The following is a 12,509-nucleotide window of genomic DNA, read 5'->3' on the forward strand; positions in this document are numbered from 1 at the left end:
TGTCCCCGCACTCACAAAGTTCAGTGAATTGGCTCTGAACAATGTGGGGGCACCTTGGCTAGTGCCAGGGTGCCCTCACACTAAGTAACTTTGCACCTAACCTTTACCAGGTAAAGGTTAGACATATAGGTGACTTATAAGTTACTTAAGTGCAGTGTAAAATGGCTGTGAAATAACGTGGACGTTATTTCACTCAGGCTGCAGTGGCAGGCCTGTGTAAGAATTGTCAGAGCTCCCTATGGGTGGCAAAAGAAATGCTGCAGCCCATAGGGATCTCCTGGAACCCCAATACCCTGGGTACCTCAGTACCATATACTAGGGAATTATAAGGGTGTTCCAGTAAGCCAATGTAAATTGGAAAAAATGGTCACTAGCCTGTCAGTGACAATTTGGAAGTAATGAGAGAGCATAACCACTGAGGTTCTGGTTAGCAGAGCCTCAGTGAGACAGTTAGGCACCACACAGGGAACATATACATGCACACCTATGAGCACTGGGGCCCTGTGTGACAGGGTCCCAGTGACACATACATATAGGCCACAAACCTATGAGCACTGGGGTCCTGACCAGCAGGATCCCAGTGACACATAACAACCATACTGAAAACCTAGTGTTTTCACTATGAGCACTGAGGCCTGGCTATCAGGATCCCAGTGAGACAGTGAAAACAGTGACAAACATCCTGACATACACTCACAAACATGCCAAAAGTGGGGGTAACAAGGCTAGAAAGAGGCTACCTTCTCACACTCTTCTCCTTGGCAGAGGTTCCTCTTGGTTCCGGAAGTAAATCTAAAAATCTGGGGTTTTGGGTCCACTACTTATACCCCTTCTTGCCTTTAAAGTAGGCAGACTTCAAAGGAAAGTCTCTGTTGATTACAAGATCCTGCCTTGCCCAGGTCTGGCCACAGACACAAACCAGGGAGTTGGAGACTGCATTGTGTGAGGGCAGGCACAGCCCATTCAGGTGTAAGTGACCACTCCTCCCTCCACTCTAGCTCAGGTGGCTCATCAGGATATACAGGCTACACCCCATCTCCCTTTGTGTCACTGTCTAGAGGGGACTCACAAACAGCCCAACTGCCAGTCTGACCCAGACAGGGAATATACAAGAAGGCAGAGTCACAGAATGGTTTAAGCAAGAAAATGCCCACTTTCTAAAAGTGGCATTTTCAAACATTTTTAAACAGAGAATTTAAAAACCAACTTCACTAAAACATGTATTTTAAAATTGTGAGTTCAGAGACCCCAAACTCCACATGTCTATCTGCTTTCAAAGGGAAACTGCACTTTAAGGATACTTAAAGGCAGCCCCCATGTTAACCTATGAGAGAGATAGGCCTTGCAACAGTGAATATAGAATTTAGCAGTATTTCACTGTGAGGACATGTAAAACACATCAGTACATATCCCACCTTTAACATACACTGACCGTGCCCATGGGGCTGCCTAGGTCCTACCTTATGGGTGTCTTACATGTATAAAAAGGGAAGGTTTGGGCCTGGCAAGTGGGTACACTTACCAGGTAATTTTGGCAGGTTAAAACTCACACACAGACACTGCAGTGGCAGGTCTGAGCCATGTTTACAGGGCTATTCATGTGGGTGGCACAATGAGTGCTGCAGGCACACTAGTAGCATTTGATTTACAGGCCCTAGGTACCTCTAGTGCACTTTACTAGTAAATCAAATATGCCAATCATGGAAAAGCCAATTACAAATACAATTTACACAGGGAGCACTTGCACTTTAGCACTGGTCAGCAGTGGTACAGTATACAGAGTACCAAAAACAGTAAAAACAGAGCCCAGCACACAGTCAAAACATGGGAAGCAGAGGCAAAGAAGACAAGAGAGACCATGCCAAGGGTGACAGGTCTAACAATGCTGTTTTTGTTTCAGGTTTGCCGTTCTTTCAAATTTGTAAACTAAAGCAAAACAGGTGGTAGCAGAGGATGTTCACCTTCTGACAGAGTGTTGCTAACTACAAAATCTGAGGACTCTTTCAGCAAAGAAAAATGTGTCATATGCCAAACTAATCCAAAATAAAAGCTACCATCAACTGCGGGTGGATAGAAGAGAGTCCAAGATGCTGCAGAAATACAGCAAGACGAAGTTCACAAAAGATTGAAACTGATGGGTGAAGAGGATCAAATATTTTATCATTGTAACAAGTGCTACAAGTCATATACAATAGAAAAAAGCCAGGAAAAAAATAGTCAGAAAATAGCAGAAACCAGTGAATCACAAGACTCCGATTCTTCAGAGAAAGCGATGACAACCAAACCTAATGTCAATCCATTTAGAAGATCAATGGGTACCCCTTGTCCACCTCCACAACTGATCAGATAGCAGAGGATCTTAAATCTGTTATCTGTGATTTTGCCAGAACAAGAGCCAAAGGGATTAACGAAAGAACAAAGTACAGAGTATGTGAGTCTCAAAGGGCAAACATCTTTTTATCTGCAGCTAGTTTCTTCCAAGATGAAGTTTTCAGTTGAGTAGCTGATCTAAACAGCAAGAGCTGAATGTATTTGCAGCTGACTCGTATGCCCATCCGAACTGCATGCTTGCATACATTCGAAAATATGAATGTACGGAAACGTAACCACCAGCCTCCACTTACGTTTGCACTCTTTGAAAAAGCAAATTAGGTTTTAAAGCCACTCTTGGGTGCTGGCTATGGCTTCCCACTCAGTGAGATCAGAGAAATAATGGTCAACGTTGATGAAACTTTATTGATCCATAATAATGAAATTAAGATTTTTCTGGTAATAATGTACAATGACAGAATTTGTTCTTTTGTCGGTCTAACAAAAAGAATGAGCCACAAATGGTGTTCCCAGCTGTTTTGGCTCCTGAAGTTCTTGTTGCCAAAACAGGATCACAGGATGCAGTAAAATCGGCAGAAACCATATTAAGAAACGTCCTGAAAGATTTAGATGTTGGACTTAATGACAACTTTTGTGATGCCCAAGAGCTCTATAAATCATGGGAGTCAGCTAGAATGCCTGATGTTGTCTGAACATGTTTTACATCATTGTTTTATATCAGCAAAGCAAAACTGTTATAAACTAAATTTCTTGAGTTTGGAACAGAAGCACACCATTGATGGTGGCTTTGAAGATATAAGCAAAGCAGTGGAGACAATCCCATGAACCATCAGGCTTATGCAAATATACTGCCTTTTCCAAATCATGTTTTATTAATTATATCATGGCAAAAAGAAAGCTCTGCCACACATTATGACTGCCACCTCAGTCTATGACAAGTGCAAAAGTAGACAGTGAATCACTTCAATTAACAGAATTGGTGTATCAACAAGTTATAATGACATAGGGGGTGATTCTTACTTTGGCGGGCGGCGGAGGCCGCCCGCCAAAGTACCCCCGCCAGAACACCGCACCGCAGTCATAAGACCGCTGCGGCGATTCTGGGTTTTCCACTGGGCTGGCGGGCGACCGCCAAAAGGCCGCCCGCCAGCCCAGTGGAAAACAACCTTCGAGGACGCCGGCTCCGAATGGAGCCGGCGGAGTGGGAAGGTGCGACGGGTGCAGTTGCACCCGTCGCGAATTTCAGTGTCTGCTGAGCAGACACTGAAATTCTTTGTGGGGCCCTCTTACGGGGGCCCCACGACACCCCATACCGCCATCCTGTTCCTGGCGGCAGAGCCACCAGGAACAGGATGGCGGTATGGGGTGTCAGAATCCCCATGGCGGCGCAGCGAGCTGCGCCGCCATGGAGGATTCTTTTGGGCAGCGGAAAACCGGCGGGAGACCGCCGGTTTTCCACTTCTGACTGCGGCCAAACCGCCGCGGTCAGAATGCCCTGCGGGGCACCGCCAGCCTGTTGGCGGTGCTCCCGCCAACCCTGGCCCCGGCGGTCCATGACCGCCAGGGTCAGAATGACCCCCATAATTCGGAGCAGGAACTTGTTAGCAGCTCATGCTGTAAAATCGTGTGAGTCTGACATCACACCCCTTCCAATTCACTTTACCAGAAAAGGATTTGCAATTGCTGCTCTTGATAATTCCTTTGTCTGGAGCATCCAGCACACATGATACTGTCATGGTGCTTTTTCAAGACTGTACCAATGAAGAAGTTGCTGGAAAACAAGCTGTGTCAGCTATAGGCATAAACAAACAAAGCTGCAAACTTATAACCCAATTGCCTTGCCAACGTGTGCAAAATCACTACAAGTCATCAACACGTCCCAGCCTACCAGAAAGTTTCAAAGTGACTGAGGACATGGATCTTCTGCCTGATGCTGCGGTCCGCAAAGCTAATTCAACTGAATTTATCATATTGCTTATTCGGTGTGTACTGAAGGATTAAGAAAAAACAGTTCCTCTGTGGGCTAGAATTCATGCTCTGATCTCCCAAAATACATTCTTAGTGAAGAAGGTTGGGCTTTTTGCCAGTCTTACCATCTCCAGTCACAAACTATGCAACAGTATACAGAGCTCTAAAACATTTCCAAAATGTTCATGCTCATCTTGAAGACCAGCCTATCCTGACAATTTTCTGTGATGAAGGTGTTTTCCGTATTGTAGCTGACATTTATATGAGCTATCCAGTAGAATGTGATGAACTTTATCCAATGATGGACGTTTTCCACATACCAAAAGTTGTGTTGTGGTGTGCAGGAAGTCATCCCAGTGGATGTGGCATAGGGAATGAACTTATTGAGGCTGAAATCTTTGGAAGCAAAACTGTCCAGTCAGTATTGAGTGCAACACATTATGTTCATTCCTTAAAAAGTATGCTCATCATATCGGAGGCTATAGAAACATTGCATTGGAATGCTTTCCGGAGCAAGAATGAGAAATTAGGCTTTGCATATCTTTTCTCAGAAGTGAATATGGCACAGAGTGCACTTCATTCCAAAGACATAATGCAAAGCCAGACAGTGTTTAATACACTCAGTTCAAAATCAGAAAACATTAAAAACTAACTTTGTAGAGTTTGTCAAAGAATATGAAGAAAAATCAGAACTTTGCAAGTACTGAGGACATTTTTTTACACAATAGCTCTAGTGAAAAACTTGGTACATGCTGATAGAGAGGGTGTTTGGCAGCTGCATGTGAAGACTGTGGAGTCACCGATTACTGTGTTTCGTGAATTTAATTGTATAAACTACCTGAGATTTGGGTCCTGGTATTTGGAACGAGTGAAGAAGCTATAGGTGGAAAAACCATACCGCTACAGTAAATTTATCCAAAGACATTATGTGGGACACGCCCCAAGATGACGGATGGCTGAGGTGGACTTTAGTGCCTCTCCTCCCTCCCGCCGCACTCATCCACAGCCATCGGCCCCCCTCAGGTGATCAGAGCATGCCCCCCCATGCAGAAGCACAGGACAAGCGAAGGGGACAGAAGGGGAGAATGGAATGGTTGGCGCACAGCGGCAGGCGGACGAGGGCCCGATAACTAGGGCCCATGTGGCTCTTCTAAGATGGCAGTGCCCATCGGGGCCTAGCGGAGGACCGGCATTCGTGACCAGGGGGAGCATCAAGACCTGGTGAGCTGATTCGGGGCCCCCCGGAAGAGGGTTTGCTGGAGAGCCCGGGCAGGGGGTGGCTGACCTCGGGACCCAGGAGGTGGTGAGCCCGGTGCCCTACCCAGCAGGAGGTCTGGGCCCTGGCTGGCCCACCCTGGGCCGTGAGCATGGAAACAAAGCAGAGACAGCCCGTGGGGGAGCCTCAGTGCCAGAGATAGGGGCCTGCCCCTTGGCTGCAGCCCCATTACAGGAGGTGGAGTGAATGCACCCTGGCCTCCCCCCCGGGCCCGATACAGCACTCGCCATTCCGAGCACCATGCACATGAAGATCACCGCTGCCTTTGAGTGAGCAGGACATCGGCCCGGCCCCCATCAAGTGATTGTGTGAAGGGGCTGTCTGCGGTTGAGACAGAGTGGGGAGCACTCCTCCTGGTCTGCGGTTCAACACCTTGAGGGAGCTGTGTGGCCTCAGAGAGGACGACGGAGAGAGGGGGCCTGACGGTACTGAGGGAGCGGGTAGGCATGGCCTTGGCACGTTCCCAGAAGGACAGATTGGTGAAAGACATGCTGATTAAGCCCACGCCAGGTAAAGCAGAGGTGGTTACCCCTGCCATGGAACGGCACAAGCGCAACGAGGAGGGAGAGAGCCCGATCACGCGGTCCTTCCTTGAAGGCTGTTCACATCGCTGAAAGAGGACCTACAGGCAGTAAAGAGAGTTCTGTCGTGGGACTTGAAGAGGTGAGATACGAGCTAGAGGAGGTGGGTGAGAGAGTAGCCACCCTGGAACAGCAAGAGAATAGCCGGGACGAGGAGATAGTGCAGCTTCAGCAGGATGTAATCAGGCTACAAGAGCAACAAATTGAGCTACACGGAGGACCTGGCGAATGGCTCAAGGCAGAATAACATCTGCATCCGCGGAGCCCCAACGGGGCCCAATGAAGGCGACTTTGCTCACTATGTCGGATCCCTTTTCCATCAGATACTAGAAGAGGACTCAGGCAGGGAGATACGAATGGACAGAGCACATAGGGTGGGCCCCCCACGACTGGCCCACATACCCTCTGTGGATGTTTTGGTATGTGTCCATGATTTCCCCCTCAAGGAGTCCATACTCCAGCTGGCGAGGGAGCAACACCCACTGAAGTTCCGCGGCCACACACTGCTCCTCTATCAGGACCTGGCAGCAATCACTCTACAAAAGAGGAGAGACTTTAGACCGATCACTCCACACCTTAGGGACAAGGACTTCTCCTATTCATGGGGCCATCCCTTTCACCTGGTTTTCCGGTGGGAGGGTAAACTGCACCAACTGCGCTCATTGAAGGAGGCTTATAGTTTGTTGCAGCTGGAAGAGCCCCTGGATGAGCACCCCCATTCACCAAGAACCAACCGAAAGCTCTGGAGGTGCACGTGCTGGCAGACTGTCCCGCTGAAAAGCACGAAACCGGACCCGGAGACAATGGCATCTGAGCAAAGAATCTCTCTTGGGGGACTAAGCGAAATCTGACAGGGAAGGAGAGAGCAGGGTCTCAATGGCACCAAGACCGTGGGGGCGGGGTAGAGGGAAAGGGGGAGAGTGGGGAGGCACCCAATGGAGGACAGGCATCTAGACTGGCATACTTCTAGATCTCGGACTATCCCTTTGGACTACGCTGGTGGATCCGGCTCCCCTAGCGGGGCTGTTAGAAATGTTGTTGTGGTTTACGTTGTTTAGTTCTGGGGCAGGGTTCGTTATGCTAGCACACAGTCATGCATATTCAACAGGAAGGAACACTGCCTCCACCAGCAACTGCCACACAGAGGGTGAGGGAGGAAGAGGGCGGGCAACTTGCGCCTATCCCACCTAAGCAATCCTTAAGGTACTCACACTTAATGTTAAAGGGCTGAACAACCCAACCAAGGGTAGGGCGGTCCTCTCCTACCTGGAAAACACAGGGGCCGATCTGTGTCTCTTACAGAAGGCTCATTTACTCTCTGGAGACCATCACAGACTGAGATCAAGAGCCTTCCCCATACAATACTTTTATTCACGAGAGACCAAGGTGGCACTCCTTGTCTCGCGTTCCTTCTGTGGGAGGTTGGGTGACAAAATTGCAAAAATACAGGGACGGCTGCTGGCATATAGGATTCACCTAGGGGACTTCCAGGTTGTAGTGGCATTCATTAATGTGCCTAATGAGAAGCAGGAGGGGTTCCTAGGCCGAGTGCTATCCGAGGTCAAGACCGCGCATGACAGACAGGTGCTCATAGGAGAGCGACTTTAACATTGTTCTTAACAATGATTGGGACAGGTCGGCTTCTAGAGATGGTGGGGCGGGAGCTAAGTTGCAGGTGGGACTGCGGAGGCTGGAAGATTAGGCCTCAAGGATCTATGGAGAGGTAGGAACCCGTCAACCAGGCGCTACACCTTCTACTCCAATGCACACAAAACCTACGCTTGCATTGACCTCTTCCTGGGTACCAGGGACATCCAGCAGATACTGAAGGAGATAGACATTGAGTCCTGAAAACTGTCGAATCATGCGGCTGTCTCTCTGACACTGACAGTCCCTCCCCAGCCCCCGGCCCATCAACCTTGGTGGCTTAGGACTGCTCTGTTGCTGAGGACCAAAGTGGTGGCTCAGATACAGAAAGCCATCACCAGCTTCTTAGAAATAAATGACACAGCAGGCACACCTATCTCCCCACTGTGGAAAACACTGAAGGCAGTCATTAGAGGGGAATTTATCGCAATATCAGCAGAAGACCATAAGATCCACCGGGATGAGAGGGACCAACTGCAGAGGGAGGTTACAGAACTTCAGGAGATACACAATAGAACCAAGCCCCTGAGAGTCTGGAGACAGCTCAGCGTAGCTAGGGCACAACTTGCGAGTCTAGATATTGACAGGGTGGAATACTCCGACTGCGCCATTCCTTCTATGTGTGGGAGGGAACAAGTGTTAATGCCTCCTGGCTAATAGGCTTCAAGCCCAGAGGTAATCAATGATGGTGGAGGCAATCAAGGCCCAAGATAGGTCCAAGGTGGTCAGTGACACACAGACCACAGCGGCATTCCGAGACTTTTATCAGGACCTGAACTCCCCCCAAGGGTCCAACCTGACCGCCTCTAATCAGTACCTCAACCATGCCCGCACAAATCTACTCTCAGTGGCGGAGGCGGCCCTGCTTGAGGCCCTTATCCGAATAGAAGAGGTCATCTCCGTTATAGTCAGACTGGAAGCCTTAAAATCCCCGGGAACCAATGGCTTCCCGGGCCTGTTTTACAAAACCTTCGGTAATAGTCTAGCCCCGATACTGACTCGCCTATTCAATGCCATTTCGGGCCCAGGGACAATACAGCCATCTATGTTAGATGCATCTATTGTGGTCATCCCAAAGGGTGGGAAGGACCACACAGTCTGTGGGTCTTACAGACCTATCTCCCTACTTAATGTGGACATCAAGCTCCTCATGGGCATTCTGGCTTTCCGTCTGAACCCTTTGGAGTCTGGACTGGTGGACCCAGACTAGGTGGGCTTCATTCCGCACAGGCAATGCGGGGACAGAACTAAGCAGATTTTGCACATTCTAGACAAAGCCCAACATTCGGATGGTGAACTAATGCTGCTTAGCACTGACGTTGAAAATGTGTTCAACCGCGTACATTGGCCACACCTCCTGGCAACTCTGCAGCACTTTGGCCTAGGGCCTAGGTTCCGACAATGGGTAGTGAGTGCATACAGCCACCAGAGGGCCTCAGTCATAGTAAAGGGGGTGACCTCGGCCTCATTCCCAACAGGCCACAGGACCCGACAGGGTTGCCCGCTTTCACCCTGCTGTTCGCTCTCTATATGGAGCCCTTTGCGCAGCGGGTGAAGGCCAACCCAGAGATCACCAGGGCTATCTTCGGTGGTGAAGAACACACAATCGCACTTTATGCGGACGACATGGTAGTGGCCCTGGAAGACCCACAAAGGTCCTTCTCAGCCTTCTAGAAGGAGGTGGAGGCTTTTGGGGCGGTGTTGGGGTTCAGGATGAACCTCTGGAAATCACAGGCACTTTGGGGCATATTTATACTCTGTGCTGAATTAGCATCATTTTTTTAACGCTAATTCAGCACAAACTTAACTCCATACTTATATGTCTAGCGCCAAAATATTGGAGTTAAAGTCATTTTTTGCCTGCAGAAAACTACCTTGCGTCAATGAGATGCAAGGTAGGCATACCCAGGCAAAAAATGACTCAAAGGCACTAGCACCGTTTTTATCCTCCTGTCCAAAAATGGTGCACGGGAGGGAGGCAGGCCTAAATAATGGCGCTAAGCTTGCTTAGAGCCATTATTTAACGCCTGGGTCAGGGAAGGCATTAGGGGACCTGTGGGCCCATGTCCATGGTGGAACACCATGGAATACGCCCACAGGTGCCCTCCACAGGCCCAGGGACACCCCCACCCACACCAAACGGACAGCAGTGAATGGGGAGCCCATCCCAGGTAAGTACAGGTAAGTAGAGGTATTTCTTTTTTTTAAGGTGCCATAGGGGCGCCGACATAGCACTAACGGAGGTTTGCGTCAAAAAGTATAAATCAGGGCCTTAGAGTTTGTGGCAGGCATCTGTTCGAAATGGAAGGTTCCAGATCGGACCTATTTTGCCAGAGTTGCTGTTCAACCACTGCATCATGAAGTGCTGCAATTGGTTGGACAAGCTTTCAGCAAAGTGTTGTCCACACTATCCACCTGACAACAGACATTTGGACCAGTTGTCAGGCGACTGATTACATGTACATCACTGCACACTGTATCTCTTTTGTTGGGGTAAAGCAAAAGCTATCTACAGGTCTTGGCCCTGAAGAAATTTTTAAGAGCGTTCGGCGGCATGCAACAGTAGTCATGTTTGCCATGAAGAAAGCACATACAGCTGCAAACATCTTGGCCAAATTTAATAGCAAGGTGTCTGAATGGCTATGACCCAGAGGTCTTCAAATTGGATTTGTTGGCACGAGCAATGGCAGAAACATAGTCAAGGCCATGGCAGATGGTGGCTATTTCAGAGTCCTGTGTTTGGCGCATTGCATCAACCTGGTTGTGTAAGAATTTCTTAAAAAAGAAGGCATAGAAACATACTGACAACCTGCAGACTCATCTGCACTAATTTCAGCCATTCTTTTGAACAGTTGGGATTATTCAGCAGGGTTACATAGTACTAGTTAAAGCCCTGATACAGGAGGTGCCAACACGCTGGAACTCAACCTACTATAGGTTGCAACATCTGTTTGAGCAGTACAAACAGGTCAATGACTATGTCATTCAAATAGCAGGGGATACAATAGGGAAAGCTATGACCATGGATTCAGACAAATGGGGCCTAGTGAAATGCCTCACACAGATGCTGGTCCCTTTTGAGGTTTTTCACTTGGGAAGTTAGCAAGGAGGACAGTTCAATGGGCCAAGCTATCCTGTTATTGCATCTGCTACGGGAGCAGCTAAAGAAGGCGTCTGAAAGGTTTGCATTGGGGGTAAGAACGAAAACCCAGAAGCACATGCCTTGGTTGAGAGCCTAAGCTATTGCTTGACTTGTAATGCAAGGCTGCATAATCACATTATCTCCTCCAAAAAGTACATCTGTGACACCCTACTTGATCCACGCTACAAAAAAAGTCTTCCCACTTTCATTCCTTTTTCTGAGGGGGATGTTACACAATACAAGAGGTGGATTGTTGAGCAACTAAGAGAACTGGAAGAAGAACGTCTGGAACTTAGAGTCCCACTCCACAGTTCTGGTTTGCCACCTTCAACTTCCAGAGAGGACAGTCTTGTTTTCTCACATCAGCCCCCCTACCTCACCAACAAGAAAACCTGCGACAACAGCAACAGAAGAAAGCTTCCCAACCTTTGCATTGGCTTGGTTTCAAGTGTCAGGTCTTAAATCCAGTGCAGAGGTGAAAGCAAAAGCAGTGGAGCAAGTGGCAGCACCAATGATCATTCAGAAGATGTTCCAGAAATATCTGGATGACCTGAAAGAGGTGTATGTGGATCTAAACCCATTGGTGTATTGGTTTGGGAAGATAGGCCAATGGCTGGCAATAAAGGTTCTGGCTTGTCCTGTCGCTAGCATGTTTTCTGAACGTGTTCAGTGCAGGTGATGCAGTTGTTACAGTGAGAAGGACCAGTCTCTCACCTCAAAACGTGGAGAGATTAACCATGATCAAAACGAACCAGCATTTTATACCACTTGATTACACGGTTCCCAAAACACCACAGCAGGAGGAAGAGGATGATTGGTCAGAATCAAGTGTGTTAGCTGACAAACTTCTGGGTGAACTAACAGAGTTTGAGTATGAACTCTGTTTCCCGGACTGAGTATGCCAGTGCCACCATAAAACTTTTAAATTATTTCTTGTTGAACTTTTTTTCTTTCTTTCTTTGCAAAAAAAAATGCTAGCGAAGTATTATGTTTGTGTCGGATTTATGCTGCCCCACCACTTTGTAGTCACATATAAGTCTGGATTGGATTTGACCCGTGTGCAGTGAAGAAGCTCCCACATACCTTTCAGGACATTGTAGATTATGCCTGCCTCCCTCACATGCTATTGTCTATCCTATTTTTTTACCTAGCAGGGTGTTCTTGCTCTGCCTCTGAGTCTTCTTGGTAGACTCCTGACTCCTCATGAAACTTACCTTGCTTCCTGTTTTATCCTTCTCCTTTACTCTATAATACAGCTCCCATTTTTTTTATACACAGGCCTTTTCCTAGTGCTTTCCTGCATGAACAAAACTTGGGGAAAACTCAAGACTCCAGCTTACCTACCGGACAGGTTCAGACAGGACATTCCAAGAAGTATGGAGATGCTTCTCCCAATTTGGCAAGATAGTATAATTTTCCTTTTAACAATCATAATTTTTAGAACTGGGTGGGATAACTTCAATCTTCCATAATTTTTATTTTTTTAAACTAGAAGACATATAATTTAGGATATACTATCTGGGGTCTCTATGAGGCAGAAAGACTGTTTGCAATGCATTTAACT

Source organism: Pleurodeles waltl, chromosome 10, assembly GCF_031143425.1.
Source record: "Pleurodeles waltl isolate 20211129_DDA chromosome 10, aPleWal1.hap1.20221129, whole genome shotgun sequence".
In the NCBI taxonomy this organism is placed as follows: domain Eukaryota; kingdom Metazoa; phylum Chordata; class Amphibia; order Caudata; family Salamandridae; genus Pleurodeles; species Pleurodeles waltl.